Source organism: Lagopus muta, chromosome 2 (genome assembly GCF_023343835.1).
Source record: "Lagopus muta isolate bLagMut1 chromosome 2, bLagMut1 primary, whole genome shotgun sequence".
Lineage (NCBI taxonomy): Eukaryota > Metazoa > Chordata > Aves > Galliformes > Phasianidae > Lagopus > Lagopus muta.
This window is the reverse complement of record NC_064434.1, coordinates 48,270,841-48,296,069: the sequence shown is the minus strand read 5'-3', so window position 1 is coordinate 48,296,069 and position 25,229 is coordinate 48,270,841. Positions and strand designations below refer to the sequence as shown.

The following is a 25,229-nucleotide window of genomic DNA, read 5'->3' as shown; positions in this document are numbered from 1 at the left end:
GTACATCCATATTTAAAGTTTTACTTCTACTTCATCTGTATCCTCTAGCAAATTATTAAATTTTATTAAATTAAAAAATTAGCTGGCTAATGTGAAATTCGAGCTAGTTAATGAGGACATGCACACACTTGTGCAAATGTGTCCCCACACACATCAGACCATAGGCATGTGCACATGCGTGCCACTGAGGGATCGTTACCCATAGCAAAACAGATGAGCCACCAGGGAACTCCTGACTGACTACCTTTGAGTCACCCATTATGTTTTATGCCTCCACTGGAACCAGCACAGCAGCAATTCTTCTCTGGGATAAGCTTTTAGATTTGTCACGTCTGTACTCACCGATGTAGAAGTCATGGAAGTGGCATCAGAAAAAATGATGGAAGCATAATTAAGAAATAATTAACAAGAATAATATGCAAGGGGCCAAGGGACGAAAGCTTTTATTTCATCAACTGGTCTAAGTAATTAAATAGGTACATAACACTGCTGTAAAAGTATCCCTTAAAAAAAAAAAAAAAAAAGAAGGGAAGGGGGAGTAATTACCAATTACTTTATTCTTTGTTCTTTTGTCACACTAACTCGCATGACCAAGTAGTTTACTCCAAGACAAGCAGTTAACAAATCACCTACTCCCACTCAGCAGAGTAGCTCCAGTAGATGAAGATCTGAAAATCACAGCTGCACAGATAAAAGGTAAGAGTAACACAGAACAGACACTGCACTATCCCTGGGTGAGGAGTATGAGGCGAGGAAGTCCTACTGGTCTCTCATCGGCTATCTCACTGTTCCTCTCTCATATTTGAAAGCATTCATTGCTTCATGTAATAGGAGACAAAAAAGGAGAATGAGTTTTCTCATGATAGCTTGTGATTTATTTTGGGCTGGGGAACTAAGAAAGATTACGCTGTTTCTCTAAGATTTGCCTTCAGCTAGCCACATCTTCCTACCAAATGACTATCCACCACATGGTAAAGACAGCATGCCATGCTATCCAGTGCTTTTCTGCTGCTAGTTAAGGTTGTTGTCCTGTCCCCACTACTGGATGTCTGTCTGGTCAATAGTAAATCCCAAACTTAGCAAGTAAATCCTGTTGATCTTGTGCACTTCCCTGAAAATGAGCCAGAATCTGTTATTTGGGTATTTCACCTATCGTACCTTCTTACTTACAAGTCTTGTGATTGCTGCTGTATTTCCTTGATGTGGATAGCAGCCTATTGTTGACTTTATCATGGCCAGAACTCACTTTTCCTGACTTAGATTAAGGCAGAAGCCTTTTTCCAGGGTAGTTTCAATCCCTAAATCTACTGCTTTTCCTTCAAGATACATTGACCTTCAGTTCCCTGTAGCATCCTGTTCTTTTGCCATCAACTTTGTATTTGGTCCTTACTAGTAACGTGACTGAAAAGATATCAATAGCAAAATGGTTCAGAGGCATGAAATCTAGTCCAAAATATAAAATAAGCCCAAGAAAAAGCCTTCTATTATTAAAATACCTCACAAAGAAAGAATCAAAATCCCTGGTCAGCATCTGATCTGTAGATTTCAAGCTGAATTTCAGGCCAGTACAGCATAAGCACATTTCTGGGAAGTATCCAAGGCTTTGAATACTTTTCTAGACCTTTTTAGTTCACCAAAGCATTAATGACTGTATGAAAAATGCAAATTAAGTACCATATGTGAATTCAAAATTAAAGCTTTATAGAGAACAATGTGGAAATATACATTCCAGATGCATTCCTGCTTGAAGGCTAAAAGAAGAGCAGCTTTCAGGATTTTGCCAGGTTCCTCCATTGTAATTCCATCCCCTTTTTGAACAGCTCTTTATGTAAATTATGACAGGGCAGTTAAGCACAGTGATTGTTAAATGCTTCCTACTGTTCAGTGTGGTTTTTATCAGAATTTTTCAATGCAGCATCTTTATCTGTACAGCCTTTCACTCAATGCTAAGTGGCTGCTTCTCACCAGCTCTAACAAATATCTCTTCTGTAAGTTTGATCTTTCTGCTGTCATAAGTATTATACAGTATAAAAAGCGAGGCTTCTAACAGCTGAGAAGTGGATCCAGTCACGTGCCAGATGCATATTCATTTCTCATATTCAGTCCTTTCTTCTCATCTTAGGGAACAGGAGCAAGTCACCTGGCAGTACACCAAGGGCCAAGGTCTTGCCTGCACTAGGCTGGAGAGTCTTGTAATCACAGCAAGGTTTCCCAGGTGCCCCTACAATGCAGCACAGACCAATGAAACTAATTGTCAGCAAGTACTCTGGAGTGATCACATCACTCAAACAGACTGCACTTGACCCACACAAAGTTAATTGTCATGCTAGTCTCTATACACATAGGTCTCACAGTAACAAGCATTTCCAAAGGAAAACGTGAAGTTCCCTAAGTACTTATTTTCAAAATAGACTGTGTTATTTTCATGGCATTGAGCTGCATTTTCTTTTTTAATTTTTGAAAACACTACACAAAGGAATTTCTCATATTATTCACTGTCATCTGTAATAACACATAGCTAAATATGAGCTGGCATAAGAGCTGCAATGACAGATAACACCATTAAAATCAGCAGCCCAGAGCAAATCTCTTCCATGCCCAATTTGCAAACGTGAAACTCTTCACACTAGGAATTTGACAAAATAAACCAGACTGTGCAGACATTTGGAAGAAAAAAAAAATTACATTATCAAACATCAACAAGCACTACAAAACCATTTAGTGAAACAAGGCCCCAAAGACATTCTTTTTTCTTACACACACATTAAATTCCCTGAAGTATATATATACACTGCCAGAAGATGGCACAGCTCTGTCTCCCATTGCACAAGACATTCCTGCCTTGCATTGGGACCTGCTGACGGGAGCAGGCTATGTACACTTGGCTGTTTCACCACCTTTCAACCCTTCAGCTGGAAAGTCTATGTCTGCGCCAGAAATTTACTAAGAGCTACTCATACAAGCTCAAGAAAATTTTATGTTCTCTGTAGTTCTCAGTCTAGGCAAATCTACCCAAACTTGTCTGAATTAACCTACAAAGCTACCTGGGCAGATGGAATTTTTCAGCTGCTAATGTAGCATTTGCAGATAGTAGAGTACCTACAAACATTTTGTGAAACATCACTCAATGATTTTTCAGACTCACTGGCATTACACAAAAAAGGATTTTATGGTTACAAAGACTTGTAGTTAAAATACTTTTGACTGAAACAGTTACAAAAGAAGCATTTCACTTTGGGCCAAATTAAACCTTAATGGTTGAGGATGCAGAGGCAGAGTCATGTAAAAAGTAATAGAATTGTTTTTCCATAAATTTGATACAGTGTTTGAAAAACTGTGCTTATATCCATCTTTAATCCCAAGTAAAACAAGTCACTTCTGTCATCTACTAAATCTCAGAGCTATCACAGAGGGATAAGGGCAAACATGTTACATAAGATGTGAGCCAATTGCTAATAAAAAACACGAGTTAGCCAGGAATGGGTTTACACCAGAAGACAGAGAAAAGTTTCTCATTTATTAAGGAGCTGAAGTTCAGGCTCAAGAACACTTTTCCCACAGGAACAAAGGAGAAAATCTAACAACTTTAACATAGATTTTGCCACACATAGAAGATCTGATATTTCAGAGTGATAAACTTTTGTGTAACACAGGAATCCCCATTCTTTCTATATCTCCCATAACAATTACCATTTATAAAAATAATTTCAGGAGCTATGAAGTAAAAAAAAAGATTCATAAAGTGGTCTATGTACAGTTTATAACTAGATCTATGTGCATGCACACAGAAAAAAAACTGAAGGTAAAATTAGGTGCTGTGTTTGAGCAGAGTTGTTCTCTATAGAATAATAATCCTCATAGTGCTATTAAAATTCCCTACAGGAAAAGATAGTAAGGCAGTTGTGCTGGTTTACAGAAGCATTCCTTATCGATTATATCATAAATGGCTTGAACTCTGTCATGACGGGGCTTTGTGAGAGAACAAGAATTGCTAGTTATTGTGTAAAAGTCTCTAATGTGGCTAAGAATTCAAGTAGATCTGCAGAAGAATAAGAACAATATGATTAAAATTTGGGTTAGAGGTTTTTGAAGACCTTAACCTTTACTAATAAGATTTTCAAGGCTCTTAGCCACACTACTGATAAAAAACCATTTGCATGAGAATGTACACTGTGGCAGTGATCCCAGAACACATGGCAAATTTTCTCAAAGCAAAAACTTTTTGTTATTTTTTAAGTGAAAAGAAGAAATATAGTGCTGTCTCAGCTATGCCAAAATGAACCTTTTACTTAAGGTTGCAGAGGGTAATTCACCAGGGCCATTGAGACTTATCCCCTGCTAATACAGATGTAAAAATCACTCATAAACTCACCTCAGACACCAGAAAGTTTTGACTCACATCATCAACTTGCCACTTCTTCCCCACTAGAAGAGCCCCATCCTGGTGATCATGGATAGATCTCACCACACTGTGAGTTCTGCTGGCACCAACTGAGGAGATGAAGTGTTGAGTAATGGGGATATTTCCACTCCTCTCACAAGTGTAACACATCAAGCAAAGCTTCTGATTAATGTTTACAAATAGAAACAAGGAAATCTGACTTTTATCCAGCCAGGTTTTCCTCTGTTTTCCTATGGCTCAGACCCTCCAGCTTCAGCAAGCCAATGTTGTAGCATATTTTTCTCAAATCATCTAGAGTAATTCCTTTATTTCCATGCTAAGGGCCAGCAGAAATTTCCAAAGTAATAATATTTTTTCTCCTAGGAACACCGCTATATTTCCCATCTGTTTTGAAAAAGGCAGGCAAATATTCATCAGATGACAACTTATCATGCCTATCCAGATGAAACATACTCAGCTGAATAGCCTAAAGTGAAACCCTCTGTTTTTCATTACTAACTCTCCAGCACATCTGTTCCTCTAAGAGAATTTCTTGTAGTACTGAAGACTTGAGAAAACTGGAGAAGCTAGATATAAAAATGAGGTAGCCACCACTGGCAGGTGCTTTTTTCTTTTTTTCCACACTACATGACTGACTGCTTCAGCAGCGTAGTTGTACTTCAGTTCTCCTTAGTTCTTTCTTCATGAAAGCTGACAGTGATAATCTTAGCAAAATTACTCCTGTGTTCAGATCACACTGATACTTGTTTGTCCAAGTCTGTAAAATCTCCCTCATGGTGCTTTTTAGCATCCTTAACAGCATGCCTGCAAGAGAAAAAAAACATATGTATTAATTGAACAGCTGGCACACACCAACCAACATAAACAACAGAGAAGACTAACAGAATACAGGACTTTATATATACTCTATAAAATAGCCTAGAGAATCATGGTTAAAAGACTGCATCAGGGAGACAGTCGTCATAAACAGCGAACTTCCGTCAATAATGTATGACATCGTATACAATAGCAAAGAGAAAAACAGTTTAAAATTTTATCTAGAATTACATTATTCTTTGTACAACACCCTTGAGAAAGTAGCCTATGATGATATAAAAAAGACCACATTTACCACTTCTTGCTTTTGGCATTTGGACTGGCAATAACTGTCCCTTTTTATTAACATTGTTTTTATCTAGAGCTGTAATGACCACATACACAGGTGAAATGAAAGACATTTATTTCATTCTCAACACCTCACTAGAAAAAAAAATCAATGTATTGCACTAATTTGCTGAATAACTTTTTGTTGTTGAGGAGATACAGGGAGCCTGCCACCCCACCTGGCATGCTCAGAAACTGATTACAAACCATTGTGCAAGAGAGGTGGAGCTTTTCTATCATGTGTGTTGTGATTTGCAACTCTGCTAACATGACTAGCAAAGATGACATCAGTTATAGGGAAGTTCCTCGGGGAAAACCTGATCCTTTCTTAGATCATTAATCAGCTTTTTTATAGAAAATTAAGAAGCTGTGCATTTGCAGGACCAAGCACACTGTCATACATTAGGCCTGCCTGGGTAAACTCACTCTGTTGAGATGCTGAGATGTTATCTCCATGCACCAGCAACCACCAGCAGTGAATTTGGAGGAGCTTAAGAAAACAAACACAAAACACTCCTTACCATTCACTCCTTCATAGAGGAAGAGGGTTATTTACTGGACATGTTCAAACCAGGATTACTATCCAAGTCAATTAGGCCTATAGTGCTGGTACCATGCAATGTAACTAGTACATCCTACATCACTTCTTCAGACTATGAGCAACAGAGATAGAGCACTGCGTTTCACTCAGTAAGAATGCTACTACCACATCTGAATGTGTTATTAATTTCTTACAGCTCAGAGCAATGCTCATGAATAGGATGAGGTCTTGGGAGAGACAGACCTGAAGAGCAGTGCCCTGATTTCTTGCTTGGCCTGGACTCATTACACCCTGAACATTTGCACAAAGTACAGATTGTCATCACAGGAAACCATCTAACAGATAAATTTGCAGCCTGCTAGAAAACAGCAGAAATATTTTGATACTCAACCAGCTCTGTTTCAGTAAAATTGTATTATTGCTTGTACTTTGGCTTCAGGTATCATTTGCACATAGATCTCTATTTCAGCTGTAGGAAGAAGAAAGCCATTTCCTTTTAGCACTTGTGACTTTCCATGCAGGAATGTAAATCTTCTTTCTTCACCATTTGGACTCTTACTGTCCATATATCTAACTCTGGATCACAGAAAGCTGTGCTTCTGGTAGTTTCTGCTCTCTCTATTACTACATCATTCCTATCTTCTCTAAAGTTTTAAAAATAATTTTGGATCATGGAGCCAAGAACATTATACTGCTATGAAAGGACTAAATACCATATTAGGATGAAACCATAAAAATGTAGGTTGGAAAATCTGTGAAGTAGTTGTGTTCTTCTGTTTAATTCTGATAAAGCCCCCACTTGAACACAGTATCCTGTTTCAGGGTTAATATCAAAGGAATGATGTAGAGTAACTGAAGAATAGAAAGAATAGTCACAAGAGTATCCAAAAGGCTGGAAAGCATGAACAATTGCCTAAGTTAAAGATAACATAGCTCAAGATATGCAAACAGTTGCTACAGTGAGGAAGTGAGCAATTTGTTCTCCATGTTTATAATAGATGGAGTAAGCATAATGATATATAAATTGCAGCAAAAAAAGGTAAAATTAGACATCCGAAAAACTTGCAAAATTTCTTAGCATGCAGGTGATCCTATGTCAAGGTAGGCAGAACAGCTATTAACCTCAAGCCTCCTCTGAAGCAAATAGTCCTACATTATGCAAGTAGACTGCTTCACAAACTTCAACATCATTTCCTTCAGAGAAATGAAGATCTTGAGCCTTAAGTTACTAACTGAAGTAGTGGGATGTAGATGGGAGTAGAGTGAGTGTCTCTTTCTAGAAATTCAGCTCCTCGGAGGAGCAGGTGCCATGGTCAGTATAGCACATCCACATTCTACCTTGCCACCACTGTGCATATACACACACTGCATGGCAAGGAAAATAAGAAATTAAATATCAGGTCTCATCTTACAGAGATCAGTTATTTAAAACAAACAAACTAGCATTTTTCAGAGCTATTTGTATTTTGCATAGAATGTCATTCATATCAGCTTACATCTGTAAATCACTTACTCATCTCTGACTTTTATTGCAAGTTCTTCCAATTACTATAGGCAGCTGCAGAAGTCTTGACTAGAAAACAGAAACTCTTTCAGTAAGTTATCTTTCATGTATTTTTCAGAATCTAGCGTACAAACAAGAAAACCTTTAGTAAAGCTCAAGATGATTACGAACAAAAATAGACTTAAAAAGATTTTACTACTACTATCATGCCCTCATCTGTGTAGCAAATAGTCATAGAAAGCCAAACAAACACATGCAACAAAGTCACAATGTTGTGGAATTGTGAAAGCCCAAGCAAAATTCTTCATTAAAATAACAGGTGCAAAAATATTTGGCTTTGCACTTTCTCTTCTAAAACTTTTTTCAGTCCACATCCGCTCAGCTCAGCTAAATCATAACTTAAGTCTTACTGACCTGTGTATTAGACTCTCAAGAGGATGAAATCAGATGATATGCAGCGCATGTGAAACCTTTTTACTTTAGCCATGTGTTACTAATGCTAAGTAGACAGTTTCACTATGGAGGTTGCTCTCTTTACTCTAAGTCTCAGAAATGCCATTATTTCTCCTTAATACATGGCCAGTTCAACTCTGTTCCTCAATCAGAGCCAGTTACACAGTGTGCTTACTTAAAAGGAAAGATTTACTCAAAGAGCTCATAGCTCAGATCTTAAGAAAGAAGTAAACTAAAGTATTATCAAGCAAATTTTTATCAAGTTGTCATTCCACAGATGCTTGAAGATCAATATTTTACAATAGTTTAAAACCACCTTCTTGCCCTAGGGCTTACTGCTGGAGCATCTTCACTATTGTAGGACTCAGAAATCACAGAATCACAGAATCACAGAATCACCCGGGTTGGAAGGGACCCCAAGGATCATGTAGTTCCAACCCCCCTGCCTAGCAGGGCCACCAAACATACACATTCAGATCAGGTTGCCCAGGACCCCGTCCAACCTGGCCTTAAACACGTCCAAGGACGGGGCATCCACAACCTCCCTGGGCAGCCCGTTCCAGGGCCTAACCCCTCTCCTAGTAAAGAAAGATTTGAGCTGTGTGAAATGAGTTAAAAAAATAAGGTTTCTTCATAACTAGATCATTGGTAGGGGAAAAAAAAAAAAAAAAAACAAAGAGGCAAAACAACAGTTAATAAGTGTTTTGGAAACCCTAGCAAAAGCCATATATCAAGAAGCATAGGGGAAGTGATTATAGGGAGGCAGAAAAAGAAGGGCCAATGGAAGTCTGCCTTGTCAAGGTAGGAGTTAAGCACACATGCTGGTAAATAATAGTAACATAAGATACAAGTTTACATATCATGAGGAAAATTTATGAATAGATTACTCCACTCAAATGATAGAAAAAATAAAAATGATACTGTGAAATAGCAGCAAAAGACTTTAATTAATGCACAGGTGTTTGTACATTAATTGTTTCTTAGAACACCATAAAACACTGTACAAAATTCCATCTCTTTCTGAGTTATATCTGTGCAAACAAATATATCGCTACAACAGCATCGAAAATTCACACCTACATGTTTCCCTTTGTTCTCTAAGAGGGTGTAAATTTTCTTTAATAGACTGTAAATTTCTGTTGTACAAATTGTTGGTGTGCATGAAAAGGCAGCTAGGTAGGTACAGATGAAACAAATCTCAGTCAGATACAGAAGGAAGCAGGACAGCTTAATAAAACTAAACTCCTGTTACTTGGCTTTTCTTTATGTTCAGAATGTTAACCCATGCTGACCAAGTCACCTCATAATAACATCAGCCACGTATTAATCCTGTGTTGCAAGTAGGGTGACTAACACAGAAAAGGTAAAATGGGCTGTCTGTATCTGCAGAGTGTGCTAGAGAGTGAATTCTCAGACAGGATTTTTTTTGTTCCTTGCCCAGTCCTTAAAAATTTGGACTCCCTTGACATCAATACATGCATTTCTCTATTAAACTGTGCAAAGTAAACTCTCCCAGCTTTGCTGCCTTAGCAAGTCCAGTCTCCTCAATCTCTCACTTGTGGCTTGAAACCTCTTAATTAATATTTGAGGAAACAAAAGCAACTAATGGTTGAGGTCACTGGGCAACCCCATTCCAAATCCTTGTACACTGGGGAGAAACCCTTGGTTAGGCAATCTCTCTAGGGAGTTTGAAAGTGCCTTATAGGTACCAAGTCATAGATTTTCATAATCATTCTCCACACTGGGGCAAGAAAACTTGCAAGGCAAGACGCTGGTGTTTTCCTCTCACTTTGTGTGTGTGTTGTACCAGACTTGCATGCTCACACATTCACACCCTGCAGGGGACAATTTTTGTCCCTGCCAGTAACTTCAGTAAACATGCTTCATGTTCTTTCAACCAGTTATGACCTGTTATTCTTCAGACATACGCACAAGCAAAGCAGGATCTTCCTAATACCAGCTCTCTGCATGTTTACATAGCAGGGAGGAAATATACTGAATGCATATGCCAAAATAAATATGATTATTACCCTGCCATTGTGAAAGAAGTTATTCAAAAGTGAGATCAATAGAAATGTGCTGCAAATGCATGATCAGGTGATTTTGCAATTAGGATAAAAATTTATACAGAGCTAAAGCAGTGAACAACAGATACAGGATCAGAAATATTAAATTATCTTTGTTATGTGGGTGGGAGGTTTGACATTCAGGATTTTATTTATCTAAATATTTGTGAGCTGCATAGTGACTAACATTAAAATATCAAAATGACAGCTAAACTCGTATATTAGTACAAAGAGGCAGCGGTATAATTACTAGGATGTATGAGGATATTTAAAGGCTGGCTGAGGTAGAAACATAGCTTTAGTGAATGTACTCAGTAAGACATTCTGGCATTCAAAATGATACATTTTAAGTAATAGCAAAATTTAAGTCCTGACCACTCCAAAATAGGGCTTGCCCCCTCCCCTTAAACACCACAGTTTGGAGCCAGCCTGATTATGAGATGACTGTGCTTTAGCTTCCAAATCACTTAGCTATTTCAGAAGTAATATTGTACCTATTTTGCTTATCAAAAAGTAACGCTCTCTTTGGTGACTTTACATGCTGAGATTTAAGACAAAGTGGATGCAGTCTCCTGTGGCAATAATAAAAATTATCTTCCCTTCTCCTTTCTCACATTCTACGTATAACCAGTAATCAGTCTTGTGGCATATAACAATTTAGAACAGTATTTTACAGAAACTTGATTAAAATGACACGGTTTGAGAGGTGGGGGAAGAGCAAAGCAAGACAAATTTGCAACTGCTAGAGGAAAATGCATTAATCTTGGTGGTCTTCATATTAAGATGTTTTTTCACATCCAGACACTTCTTTTGGTGTTCAGTGCATCCAGAAGCTGTTTCCCCAGTCACTATGACTGACAACCACCTTTAAACAGCAGGAACTCCCACTCAGAGTATGCACTTGGTTTTCTCTATGTGAAACAATGTGAGAGAAAGCAAGAAAGGAGAGAAAAAAAAGAGGACGCTTGTTAGATACACTGACCTCATCTTAATATGGAGTTAAAACATGTCTGGGATTGCAGACAGTAAGGAACTTGAGAAATGCTCTTGTGGTTAGTAATATAAACCTTTTTTGTTTAACTGAACAGCAGATCCTCATCTGAAGCTCTTCAGCAACATTCACTTTATTAACATCTAAACACTTCAAAAAAATGAAATGCATTTCAATTTTCTTCCATGCCTCTTCACTGGTGAAAGACTAGGTTAAATAAAATGCCAATTTAAGTCAGTGAAGACAGCATGCGATGACAAAAGGGATGACTGAGGAGGGATGGGTTCAGGAAGAAGATCATGACCCAAATGCTGTGATGGAGATGGAACCAGAAGTTCCCCTCCTAACATCTTGCCCTGTGCTTTGGGAAAAAAACATTTCTGCCACTTTCAGAGACATTTTTGGAGTCCTGGATCAGGGTTGATATGCCCAAGCCTACGGAGAGGGCAGAAGATCACTGCCCAAAATGGAGATAGCTACCTGTGTAGGGAGAAAGGGAAAGCAGGAGAAAAGAATGAAGGCCAAAAGGTGTCTGTGCAAAACCTGGACAAATTGTTATCACCAAGAGGAACTCCATCATTTTCCTTTACCCAAAGAAAACTACTGTCTTTAGTCAACATAAAGCAACAGCGATGGGCAATTCTGAAGACCACTGCAGAAGTTATATGGGAACTCAGCTAAGTCAGAGCACTGATGTTCTATCTAGTACTTAGGCCACATAATAAATAACTTTCTAGAATGTTATTTCTGGTCTCAATTAAAACAAAATAAAACAAAAGGCAGTCTATCTAAATTCTTTACATATCATATTTAGATTAAAGAGTTTTAGGCTCTGCACAAAACTTAAAACCTAGAAAGGAGTCTTTCTTTTTTCTTTTTTAATGCTCCAAACTTTAAGGCTTTTATTAGAGGTAAATAAAATATAATTCAAAGATTCAGAAATAATGGGACACTTTATTCAGAAGCCATGTTCAAAGTAGTTAGAAAAGTCATGGAAAATCATCTACAGGCTGTAAAGAATAAAGATATAACCCTGGCTCAATAAAATCAGAAGAACATAAGTTCTTATCAGCAATGTTTGGTTTCGATTGTTGTATTAGTTACACAACAGCCATGTTGCCCAAATACATTCCAGTTATTGATACAACAAAAAAAAGCTACATAAAACATTGTAAAGCAGGAGGGGATGCCTACCACAGCAGTGGTGAGACCAGTCACACGGCTCCTTTGCACACACCCAGAAGCTACCACAAAATATGGGCTGCAAACCTCTATTTACTAAATTCAAAAGTAACAACATAGACCATGCATTATTTTACTGATGGCCACCACACGACAGGGGAGCCACATGGACACACAGCCTTGTGGTTTCCAACAAACTGAGAGCTTAATTTGTCTACTATTCTGCCACCTTCTGTAAATAAATGCTTCGCAACCTGCCTGACTTCAGCTTCCAATTTTCATGAAACAGCCATTCGTACCTGCCATGCCTGCACTTACCCCCCCCTATGGAAATGAAGTCTTGGAGGGCTACACACTTCTGGCTGACAGAGACTTAGTCACATGATGTAAAGTCAGAAAATAATGAGCTTTCGCCTCCTGCTATGGTAGTAACCTTTTAACGCAAAAACCTCCGTTTCACCTGCAAATGCAACTTAGTAGGAGAAAATAAATACAGAAAGAAAAACTTACCTCCTATTGTTCTTATTCTTCTTGATGTCTCCTTAGAAACACTTCAAAGAGGTTTAATGTTTTCACAGAATCACAGACTTGTAGGTGTTGAAAGCGACCTCTAGAGATCATGAGTCCAAGCCCATGCTAAAGCAGGTTCCCTACAGCAGGTAACAGTTTTTGGCCCTCTGAGTTAGTGGGAGGAACAAAAAACTGTAATAACAACAAAGCTAAACTAAAAAATTCCACAACTTTTCAACAGTTAATCATGCTGAATTTTTGTATTTTTTTGCAAAAGTATGTCCTCAGTTTTGATAATGAAGCAACTCACATCTTGGACTCACATCTGCTGCTAGAAGGCGAGCCAAACTCTGCAATAATTGCAGTAAATATAAAAAAAAAGTTCAGAGGAAGTGCAAAGAATAAAAGCACTGGAGAAAGATGCTTGTAATTTTTCATTAGGAAATTTTTTTTTAAAAAGAAAGAAAGAAAGAAATCTGATGATTTTTTTTATAAAACAGAAGCAAGAGGTTTTCTAACACACTGTACAGTGATAGAACTTACCCTTTGCCTTTATTGGACCATCAAAGAAGCCCACAGGACAGCACCAACATGAGATGGTACATAGTTTCTTGTATCTTTCAACAAAAACGTGAGCAAAAAGCATGTCCAAACTTAGTTTTCCTTGCAATACTAAGGAGAAACCTTGTCATTATATTACAGTTTAGAGGAAAACAAGAAATGATTGGATTAACCTTTTACACCATGCCTCCATTTCCATCAGTCACATTGTTACACATCTTTCATCTGAAAATGACCAGGTATACTGGATCATGGTCTGCTTTGGTACAGCACACTAAAAGATCCATATCACATTATACCATAGTGCTACAAGGGGGCATTATACCATAGTGCTACAGTAAGACAAGTCTGAAATATTTTTTAAAATACATGCAGTAAATGAGTTAATTAACTTAAGTGGAAGGGTTAATTTTATTAGAAGAGCTCTTATTTCAAATTATAATAACTTGTTGCTTTCCTTTTCAGTGCATGCTTCACTTTCCACCCATAGCCATGTCCTGACAAAACAAGAAAAACTCCCATAAGCAATGGTGGCTTTTCAGTCCATATGTCTCATTGGCTTGCCCTGGATCTATCATGCAGGCCCCTGTATATAAACGTTTCTCTCTGACACCCCTGAAAAAATAATATGCATGTATGCAGAGCCTCTATCACAAGCCATGCATGTGGAAGCACGCACAACATTAATTTTGTAGGCTTATTTTACAGATATTCAAATACAATTATACCTGTAAAAACAAGTTGATGTTTTGATATTTCTGTGTGACTACCCTGATATTTTTAACATACCAGCAAAAGTCTCTCTGACATGGGACCCGTGCACCTCTCTTCTGACCTACTTCCATATCATCCTGTCATCTAACTCTGTTGGATATTACTTTCAAAACTTTAGTCCTCGTGTATTCACACTAGACTCATGGCATAGAGAATAATGTGGATCACCTTATAAGATAAAACAGGCATGTTCAACATGCAGCCTGGGACAGCTAATAACACATCTCCAGAAGGCTGTAGATTTTTAACATTATTATGTGACTTTTAGCAATGTTTTTAATTAGTCTTTTGTGTGTAGCACGAGTTTAGACTGCATAGGAAACAGAGGGAAAAGGAGGGTGTAGTACCATGCTGTCTCTCACACCAACAACACACACTCAGTCAAATAGAATAATCCCTTGTCTAACTTATGACAGCTGTTCCAGCTCAGCTGAGAGGCTTAATCTGGCTCCAGGAATGCACCCATCGTTCAGCCAAATCATTGCTGTGCTATTAACACTGTCTCATCTGAAACCAGAACAGGAACAGGGCACAGTGCAGTTCTAACTACTTCTTGCACCCACCATACACAGTCAAATTGCAACCCATATATATTGGGTATATGTGGTTGTACTTCTTGGTAAATAAAACATGGTGTTATTTCTACCTACCTGATTTGGTCTCAAAAGAAATGAAAACTCAAATCTGGGTAGTCTAGGCTGATTTCGTCTCAGCTATTTCATGTTACTAAAGCTTTGCAGACTACAGCCTTTCTCAGGTTCCTGAAGAGCCAACAGATATTAGGGCAATTCATTTTTTTTATTTTAAAACATCACTTTATCATGACTTTATTTTTTTTCAGTCATCCTGTAGCACTGATCTATTCTGAACATCTGGACAGTGCAGAGGGGCTGGTCCCCTTTCTTGGGTCATGTCTGCATTCAACATCCTGTTGACAAGATGGGCTCACCTCTTATACTCCTGTTGTGGTTTAACCCAGCTTTCTGTTCGGCATGGAGGAGAGAATAAAAAAAAAAATGGATAGAACTCATAGTTTGAGATAAAGGTCATTTACCAAGACAGAGATGGAAGAAACAAATAGTAGTAGAGATGATGATTTACATACATGTATGTGTGTGTGTATATCTATCTATCTATATATATGTATTTACAAAACAAGTGATGCACAATAATTGCTCACCAACTGATGACCAGCCATTTCCCAAGCAGTGCTTGACTTCCCCATCCAACTTCCCCATTATTATAGTTCTTCATAATGTCGTATGATATGGAATATCCCTTTGGCCATTCTAGGCCAGCTGTCCTAGATCTGTTCCCCCACAGCCCTTGTGCATCTCCAGCCCCTCCTTGCTGACAGGACAATAGCAGAAGCTGAAATGCCCTTGGCTCTGTACAGCACTGCTCAGCAACAACTAAAACATCAGTGTGTTATCAAAATTGTTTTTCTCCTAAAGCCAAAACATAGCATCATACCAACTACTATGAGGAAAACCAATTTTGTGCCAGATGAAACCAGGACAATTTAACTTTCACCTTGTTAACAGTCCCAGCCTGAGCGGCCAAGTCTTCAGATCTACAACAGATCCTAAAGTTATGAATACAGTTTCCTGACTTCTTCCTGAAGTTATGAATACAGTTTCCTGACTTCTTCCCAAATATTTTAATGTTTCTGAGACTGTTCATCATTAGAAAGGAGTGCTGTGCAGAAAGGCTGTGTTTCTTCAGAAAATGCTGACAGATGTCAGGAGAGCAGCACTGAACATTGGACTCTTTGAATGAGGGACTAACTATATTAGCAATCTAACGTCTTAGGAAGGAGATCTGACAGACCATTTAGGAATGTCGATAGAATGTCCAAGAAAACAAATATTATTTTGGTAGATTTTATTAATCTAGGACCAAATTTTTCTTCCTAGGAACTAGCACAACTCAGAATGGCATGTGCTTTATCCATATGACAACAAAATAAGAAAATTGCCACCCAGGTTTAGAAAATGAGCCTTTTCCATTTTTTAACATCCATTTATCCAGATGAAATAATGCAATATCTGAAATTACACAAGAGTTATCTGGAAAAAAAATTGCATTGGATCACAAAAGCTGTCAATACAGTCATAAGGTTCAAAATACTTTCTTTTCAAAAGGAATCACATTGCCTTTTGCAAGGATATTTCTTGTAGTGACCCATAAAAGTATTGCAGTACATTGCCACAGTATCCAATATTCTCTAAAATGATTTTGCCCCTTCTTATTGTAACTTGCTAGTTCAAAGAAAGGTATTTCACCTGCATGCTATTACAGCAAACAATTAGTAGTAAAATACACAAATTAGTATCTACTTTTAAGAAATCAAAATTTTAGGAATTATTCCTGTGTGTTTGCATAATAACAGATAACTTATTTGAACAGTTCTAATATGCAAATGCTTGGTTTTGCCTTCTTACTTTATAAATAATTTCTAACATTTACCTTTTATTAATTTATGCAAAGAAGAAACCAATGCGAATACAGAAAAGGTTGTTCAAAAGAACAGAAGAAAAGCATATGATGCTTGGTCCAGCAATATATGCTTAAGACAACGCTAAATAAAGATGAGAATGGTCTATCTTACCTGTTCTTCTCTTAATACAGTTTTGTTTCTCAGGAATGACTTTGCACAGTTTAACTGAATTCATATAGGCAGTGCTGTTGCTGCTACTTTTCTTGATGCTATTTAGGATCTTCACAAATTATGTTTAGAAATTACTCACAGTTTCTCATCCTTGGTTTTCTTTTGCTCAGTTTTAGTCTATTATTCCTATTTAAGCTCCTCCCTTTACTCTTTTAAGTTGCTCTTGTAAATCATGAATGTAAATACGGCTACACAGACAGTATTCTTTCACAGTTTTAAGCAGGCAAAAAAATCATTCAAACCAGTGACAACTTCTTACACATCTATAATCAGTGTAAGATGCTTCACTGTACTAGAGTTGATTGACTTATTCAGAATGAATAAGGTACCTGATGAAAAAAGTCCTGTTCTGGTTCACAAAGCATCTGCAAACTGGTCATGATTTCTGTAGATTTGTTGCTGAATCCTTTCACAGATTCCAATATGGATTTCAACCTAATGGTTGAAGTAAACTGTTCACTATTTCCTATACTTCATTTAAAGTTGTGATTGGTGGCCCACATTGCACGTCATTTCTTCAGTCAAGAGAAACAAAAGCTTATGGGTACTATTCAACAGTCAACAGAAAATATTCCTCAGGTACAAGTTTGAAATGAAAACTCATTTAGGTAAAAACACATAAAACTGGTAACTGAGTAAACTGGTGGTGACCTAAACACTCAGAATAAGTGGGTACACACAAACAGACCACACTTTGTCAGAGACTGTTCGCAAAAACATTTTCAGGACTTCTTTTGGCTAACTTTGCAGAAATACTGAAGATGTCTAAACATTTCACATCCTTTAGCGTATTGGAAAATAATACAAAGCTATTCTTTATGACCATGAGGAAAACCATGGAAAGGACACATTTTAATACATCAAAAGATAAAAATCAATACCCAGTGTAGAATTTATGAGGAGGAAAACATTTGAATCAAATAGATAGAGTTCATTAGCAACAAAAAAAAAGCTATTCTCTGAAATGAGGTTGATCAGGACATCATCAGTGTGAAGAGAGCAATTTTCAAGAGCAATTATGTGACTTAGATGTCTTCTTGATAAACTAGATGTTTTTCCCTACAATCAGGGCTATGATTACAGTATATAATCCACACTAGCTGTGTAAAACTGAGTGAGTATTGAGAGGGCAACTAACTAACTTCTTGCAAGCTATAGATGTCACAAGGGACTTGCTGCACTTAATGAAGCAGCCAGTATATGCCCCTCTCTGTTAGTCTTCACATGGTGATATAAGGTTGTGTTTTCACTCCATTCCAACTGCATCATTTCATGAGCAGAAGTGTAACACTTCGGTCTCCGGAAAATCTAGGATTTGGTTTTTCTTGAGCAAGAGACAAAATACGGTATGACAGTTCACAAACTCATCTCAGGAAAGTCCATTTGAAGTGTAGATTTTTAACTAATGATAGCTAATGAACCACAAGCTATTAATCAATCAATCAATCAGTCAATCAAGATCCAAATGCCTGAGTGCTTTAAACATTTTTAGAGTATAACTGAACAGAATTCTAAGGTCATGTTTACACAAACGTATGTTCAAAGCACTCAGACAGCAAGTCCCAGGAATTTGGGGGAACAAGGGGTTCATTTAATGTGAATTTCACTGTGAGATTGGCTGATGTTCTGTTTGCTTGCTCTCTTCCTTTTCTGTGCTGATTACTCCCTCAGTTTACGTTTATCATTATTTTCTCTAGAACTTGTCCCCTTACATTTTAAACCATCCACTGCTTTTTCTCTGACCTTCAATCCACACCACAAATCCATTTCTTCAGCATTCTGTTTGAATTCCTTTTTTTTTTTTTCCCTGATGAAAGTAGGTCAGCCTTGCTGTCTATGCCCACCAGTGTTTGGCTTATATTTTACTCTTTCTGGCTACTGTGCACACATGCAGTCACCACAGCTGCTCTTGTATCCTGAAGGAGCTGAGCTGTTGCCAAGCCAGGGACAACTGACTTCTTACTATCAACATCTAAGGTACTTCAAGCTCCCCCCTCCAGCACCCCTTTGAGCTCAAAAGCATTTCAGGCAAGTTTGAGAAACATTGATCTCACCTCCAACTGTGGCCAATACCAGATGCTTCAGAGAAACAAGACATCCTGTACGGAAAAATATGCCAGAATTTGCTATGATCAGATGGACAAAGCCTACAACTAAAGAAAGATGAAATGTCTCTCATGCAAACAAGACCCAGAATCTGACCCTAGCCTGAAATATATTTCAACAACATCAGATTTGGAAGATGAACAGATTTGGAAGAAAGAACTTCTTCCTTATGGAAGGAATAAAAGAAAAACCTTCCAGACATAACCTGGAAGAGAAGAATTTTGTTCATTTTTTTCACTGCTGATTTACAACAGTGAATCCTATCCAGATTTTCATTTTAAGCTAAGAGTTTATCCTTCCCGTAGTGTTAATTACTGGATATGTTTCTACCATGCTATTTCTACCACACTGTTTGTTTTCTAAACTAAAGAAAGAGAAGAATATCTCTCATTTTATGTGTGTCTTAGTTCTAAGAAGAAAATACAATCTTATACAGTTTAGCACTTGATTCTAGATTTCCTTATCTACTCACATCCTATTTCTTTATAAAAACAAGACTACCATAGCATAAAATAATGTACTGCCTGCAATGAAGGACAATGTATCACCATCATTTGCATTATCCATACTGTTTTCTTCACAATATTATGCCTTATTTTTATTTTTTGGCCACATCTGTTTTGTACTCTAAGGCACACAGTGCGACAATTGATGACATTTTGTCATGCTGAAAATCAATCTTTTAATTCTCTTTTGTCTTTAACTTGCAATCTATGATGACACTTCAGGAGAGTAGCTTTTTAATAAGTTTCTGACAGACTGCGTCAAAGGCCTTTGAAATTCCAGATAAATCTTTTATATTAACCTCTGGGGCTCAGCAGGAGTTAAAACTCCCCAGAAGTTTAAAAAGTGAAGGCACTTCTTTGTAGTCTAATTCTCACGAGAAAATTTCAGATAGCACTTCAAATAATATCTTAAAAATACCAAAAACATTTTATTTTCAAGACCATTCCCATACACTAAATGCCTAAAAATGGCTTGTATCAGAACTGCTTCAGGTGAAGTACTACACTTGTACATTTCTCACTATTGATATTTCAAGCATACTGTTGTACATCACTCTCAGAAAAATGTTCTTTGCTTCTTCATCTAAAATAACAGCAAATGACATACCTAAGATTTTCCAGATAAGCTATTATTTCTGTACAGAACATCAATTATCCACTCTGCCAGGAGCCACAGATCAGAGGGAGGAAGAATTAGTAGTTTTGTCTTAGCAGAACTCTTGTATCACCAGTGACTGTCTGCATCTCTACTTCCAGTCTCAGTTTTCAGCAGTATTACACATTTAACAGCAAAGTTCTTATTCCTACCTCACTCTGTTGCAACATTATTAAATGCTAAAATGCATAGAGGAATGTCTTATAAGTTCTACGTGATAGCTGTACTTCTTTAGCTGGAACAGATAGAGATTCTGTGTCCTTGTATCTCAGCCTCTCCCCCACATTTCCAGAAGGCAATTCAGTGATTTCTATTTCAAAGAGCTGAGTTTTGCTTTCTCTCCTAATTTATGCTCCCTTCTCCAAGACGAATAAATGAGTCACAAAAACAAATTTGTTAAATGAAATGAATAGACTGATGCAAAAGAAAAACATCCATAAATAAGAAATCACTAATCAGCACCACGATCATTTAAACTTTGGCAGCCCCTCTGAGATGCATATGTAGCCAAAAGGAAAGATGGGACAAAATAAAAAATTAAGTACTTTCTGACTGTGGAGAAAAACAGTGAAATTAAATTGCAGTCTGCATTAGCTCTGAAAATAAAGTCAGACTGACAAAACAACCACTATCTTTGTCTTATAGCATGTTTATAATGGTGACATACACTTTTGCAAAAAATTTTCCAAATTATGTATGCAAACATTTAGCCATTGCTTTGATCCGATATGGGCCCATGAGTTTGTTTTAATCACATGCACATCCTTCACCACTCTCCAATTTCTAGGTAACTCTCATTCTTATACTACTGACTAGTGTATCTGTATAGAGGATAAATAATGAAAAACAACTGTGTAAATTAAGAAAATGTAAGTTACTTTAAAAAAAAAAAGACTATCAGTCTTTGTTTTCATTTAAGTAACTGTTGAAATAGCTCAATCATTTTACTGTGTGTCATTTGGAAGTACAAGACCATGGGTTTTGCCTTTGAGGTTAGCTGGGGATTAGCTATTACCAAGTCTTTAAAAGCTAATATTTATAAACCTTAATTAAGAACATCATCATCGTATCACAGAGGCTGTACCTGACATAAGCTTTGTTTTGCACAGCTAAGCTTTACACAAAAGCCAAACTGCTGACATACGACTCTGTGAGCAGCATCCTCAAACAATGAAAACAAAAGCTCAGAGACACCTCCTCAATGAGAGCTGACATTAATGTTTTATAATATAACCCAGCTATAGATAAGCAAGTTTACTGAAGCACTGCAGCCATTTGTTAGAGGCATTTGTTATATTTAGCAGCTATTATCAGTTCAGACAAGAACGTTCCCACTGCTAAGTTGTAAACATCAGCTAACCACTTCTCCAAAATTAAAGTTAGAAAAAGACCCGTAATCAAGAGTAAGATTTCTTCTCCTGGCCAATTACCTAACTATTATTGTTGTACAAAAAAGAAATTACTTGATTTCACTGTTTCAGCATACATACTTTACTGAAGCTCCCTTCTGCCTCAGGCATTCCACAAGTTTAATTCAATTATTCTCAGGAAAACTGTGAAAAGCAATATCCATATGATGAGGAAAAAAAAGTGGGTGTGCTAAACCTATTATCCATCTGCAGAGTTAGTCACCCACCTGCCATGAACTGGGTCCCTAAAGCCATACTTCACTGTTACTGTAATGCTGCTCTCATTCAGATGGCATTGATGGTCACTGCAGTCATTATAGAAAGATTGTTTTGTGTTCTTTACATTAAGTATCAGCCTTTTCACCTTCCCCAGAGCCTTTCTAATTTGAGATGAGATGAGATGATGCTGCTAAACAAGGTGACAGAAATTCTCAAAGGCCAGGTTGAATGGGGCCACAGCCAGCCTGATCTGGTGCGTGGCAACCCTGCCCACAACAGGGGTTTCAAACGGGGTGGACTTTAAGGTCCTTTCACACCCAAGTTATTCTGTGATTCTATGAAATATATGAGTTACACCTGGGGGCTGACTACAGAAATAGATTATGCTTATATTCTTCAGAAAAAAATAGATTTTGATATATTTTTAAAATGAATTTTGCCAGCTTGGAATGAGTAGTAACAATTAAGACCAATTTTTATTATAAATGCTTATTTTCATTTCTTTTATAAATGGTTACTTGACGAGAAGCATCAGAACCTTTCCAGGAGAGGAAGAGGTTAATTGCTCACTGGGATGATGGAAGCTAGGCACGAAAAATAAAGACCCATGATGCATATAAAGGAATTACAAAAGGCCTGGTTTCAAAATGGCTTACATTACTCATGAGTGACAAAATCTCAAGAGAATTTTGCAAGTCATTTTAAGTGTCAATTAGACTACCATGCCCAGAGACACCAGCACTTTTCCATCTCTCCTCCTGTACTGCATTTCTGTATTGCTGCATTTCCTCAGTGCTATTGGTCTAACAGAGACTCAGAAGCTTCTAAAATAAAGTCTAACACAAATGAAACACCATTACATTCTGGAAGAAACCCCTTTGGGAATTTCAACTACCTAATGATGTTCTGGCCCACATAAGTTTGGAGAACTAGGCAAAAGTGAGTTTATATCACTCTTATCTTCCCTTCCTGTGACATGCATTACTGTCCTTTTTAAGCAGCTTTCCTGCAGTTCAATTCATTTTTTGAGTGCAGGATTGCCAGCTCACAGACAAATATCCCAACCCAAGCATTGTTAATGTTCTTGCCCTACCACAGGTGCTGAAAGCTGCTCAAGGAATGTGCCAATAAATCTAGAAGAAAAGCATTTGTGGTCAGGGAGGCACAAGTCAGATGCAGTATGAGAATTAAGGTTTAGCACATCAATATTACTATCCCATTTATATACTGCAGATAAAACCCAATGCCATTGAGACAATAAGGTCCTCCCCTCAGACCATTCTCTGCCTACAATTTGAGCAGTCCCAGAAGGAACTATAATCAACAATGAAAGCAAGAACATAAATTAGAATACTACAGAGAGGAAAAGAACAGCCTGTACCTACATCTGAAACAGATTTATGCACAAAAGGCAATCAGGGAAAGACAGAAAGTCTTTCTGAGAGATGTAGGTTTCATCCTCCTCCTCCTACAGACTGCTAAGGATTGCTGAGTGCTTTGCCAGAGAAGTGAGACTATCTGTCAGGAAGCAACCCTGACCTGAGTGGTGGACAGTGGTAAGGAAACTGGCCTCTGCTCACTCTCATACAAACTCTACATGGAATGTTACTTCACCACTGTGTCCCACAGCCAGGCACTTCATAAATACATGGCCTTTGTCCCTTAAACATAAGCTTGTGTTAAAAAAACAAACAAAAAACAGAAAACTAAAAACCTTACCTACTAGTCATAACTCTTACATATCCATAGTCAGACTGGAAAATGCTGATAACTGTCCTATCGAATATATCTATTGCCACAGCCAAACATGTTATTTCAGAAGGTAAATAACTTGAATAAATAACTTGAATAAATGAAGAACAACGTTACAAAGAATGGACCATTTTTTACCTCAAATGTGATCATTCCTAAGCATAGGTACAGGAATTAAAACAAATGCAACATACTGTTCATAGTCATCTTATTTTTCATCTTGCCACTTTCCATGAACACAGTTTTCAATTTATTTTTTTCTCTTTCACTGATAAGTGTAGAAAAAGACGAGAGAGAAAACTGATTAAGGCTCTGTCAGGCCTTGCCACATTTAATAACGGTGAGTTCAGGCATTGCCCTCTAAATCAAACAGAACTCAGCAATCTGAGCGCTAAACTTTCTCTGCTGCAAATGGATCTTTGCACAGACAAACCCTCAGGCCTGCAAGGAGCTCACCAGAGATTTGGGATATAAATGACCATGATAACCGGCATGATGCAGAAGAATGAAACGTGAACTAAAGAATGAAACAAAGGGAAGTGGTGCCTTGAAACAGGGAACAATTCCCCTCGTCACATCACAGCAGAACTCTGAAATACTATGTGTAACAGTATGAAGCATAAAACAAAACATGAAGCATATAAACAAAAGAAAGATTTTTAGATTAGTGGTTACTCTATACTATCAAAAGAGGTATTTGCACAACATATAAAGTTTATTTTTCTAAAGGATGCTACTACACATGCTGTAAAAGCAAGATGTCCAACCTAGATTTTGAGATGAAATGCTAATATCTGTGTTAGATTTTGCTGCCTGTGCTTCCCATGCATTTCCACTGAAGGCAGGTTGTATCTCAACATAAACATTTTAATGACTTTGACCTTCTTTTAGTCAATCCAAAACCATGGTTTAAAATTGCAGCCCCAAAGCAACCCTGGGCTGAAAAAAATCTTCTGGTTAGCATACTCATTGAGTGCCATAGAAAGTACATAGACTAGGTAGATGATTTTTTTTCCATCTAGCTTTTGCAATCTAAAATGTAGGCTTAAAATGCAGTAGTGGACACTACTGGTCTCTTTACAATTTAGAAAAAGGCAGGACAGTCTAATTGCAGGGGTGATTCAATTCATGTAAAAAAAATTAAAAAATTGGGATAAACATCCCTCTGTAAGTGCTTAGTTTTCGCTACTGCCTACAAAGAAAACCTCAGGGCAACCTTAGGGAAGACACATCCAACATCTGTATAGCAAATACAGTAAGAATAATTCTGTCATTTAAATGAATAAAGGCAGACAAGGAAAAACATTAGTCTCATCATCTATGGGGTCCATACAATTACAGGTACAATTTTAATTCTGTAATACAATGCTACATGATTTAAAGATTTCCCAGCAGACAGTTTCCGGTATTCTTCCTATTCTGGCAAGCTTGTTCATAAATCAGAAGAACTAAAAGCTGAATTTGAGCCAAATGGTTACAGCACTGTGACTATTTAGAAAAAAAAAATTCAAAATAAACCCAGCTGATTTAATTCATAATTTATACAACTCAAAAAGTGATTTAAATGAAACAACAACCACAGGAAAAAAAAAAAAAAAAGAAAAAAGAAAATCTTATAAAAAAGCATGAACGTCCACACAAAGACTTAAAAGATACTTGCATAAGCATTAGAGAAAAAAATAGTAATAAAAGAAGTCTGAAGAAAAGATGGGAGAAATTACTGAGCAGCTCAAAGGAGATAAATGACAGTTTATTGTATTTGCATTCTTTTTCTAAGGTAACTT

At 37.3% G+C, this 25,229-nt stretch overlaps 1 long non-coding RNA gene across 2 annotated transcripts in view; it reads right to left on the bottom strand.

Moving 5' to 3' along the window:
- Positions 1–565: 565 nt before the first annotated feature.
- Positions 566–25,229, bottom strand: part of LOC125689843 (uncharacterized) — a 68,551-nt gene continuing 43,887 nt past the window's right edge. For both annotated transcript variants that reach the window (XR_007375427.1, XR_007375428.1), the window contains 2 exons: positions 4,373–5,206; positions 566–2,221 (listed from right to left, as the gene is read on the bottom strand). This is a non-coding gene — a long non-coding RNA (uncharacterized LOC125689843). The remainder of the gene's footprint in view (positions 2,222–4,372; positions 5,207–25,229) is intronic.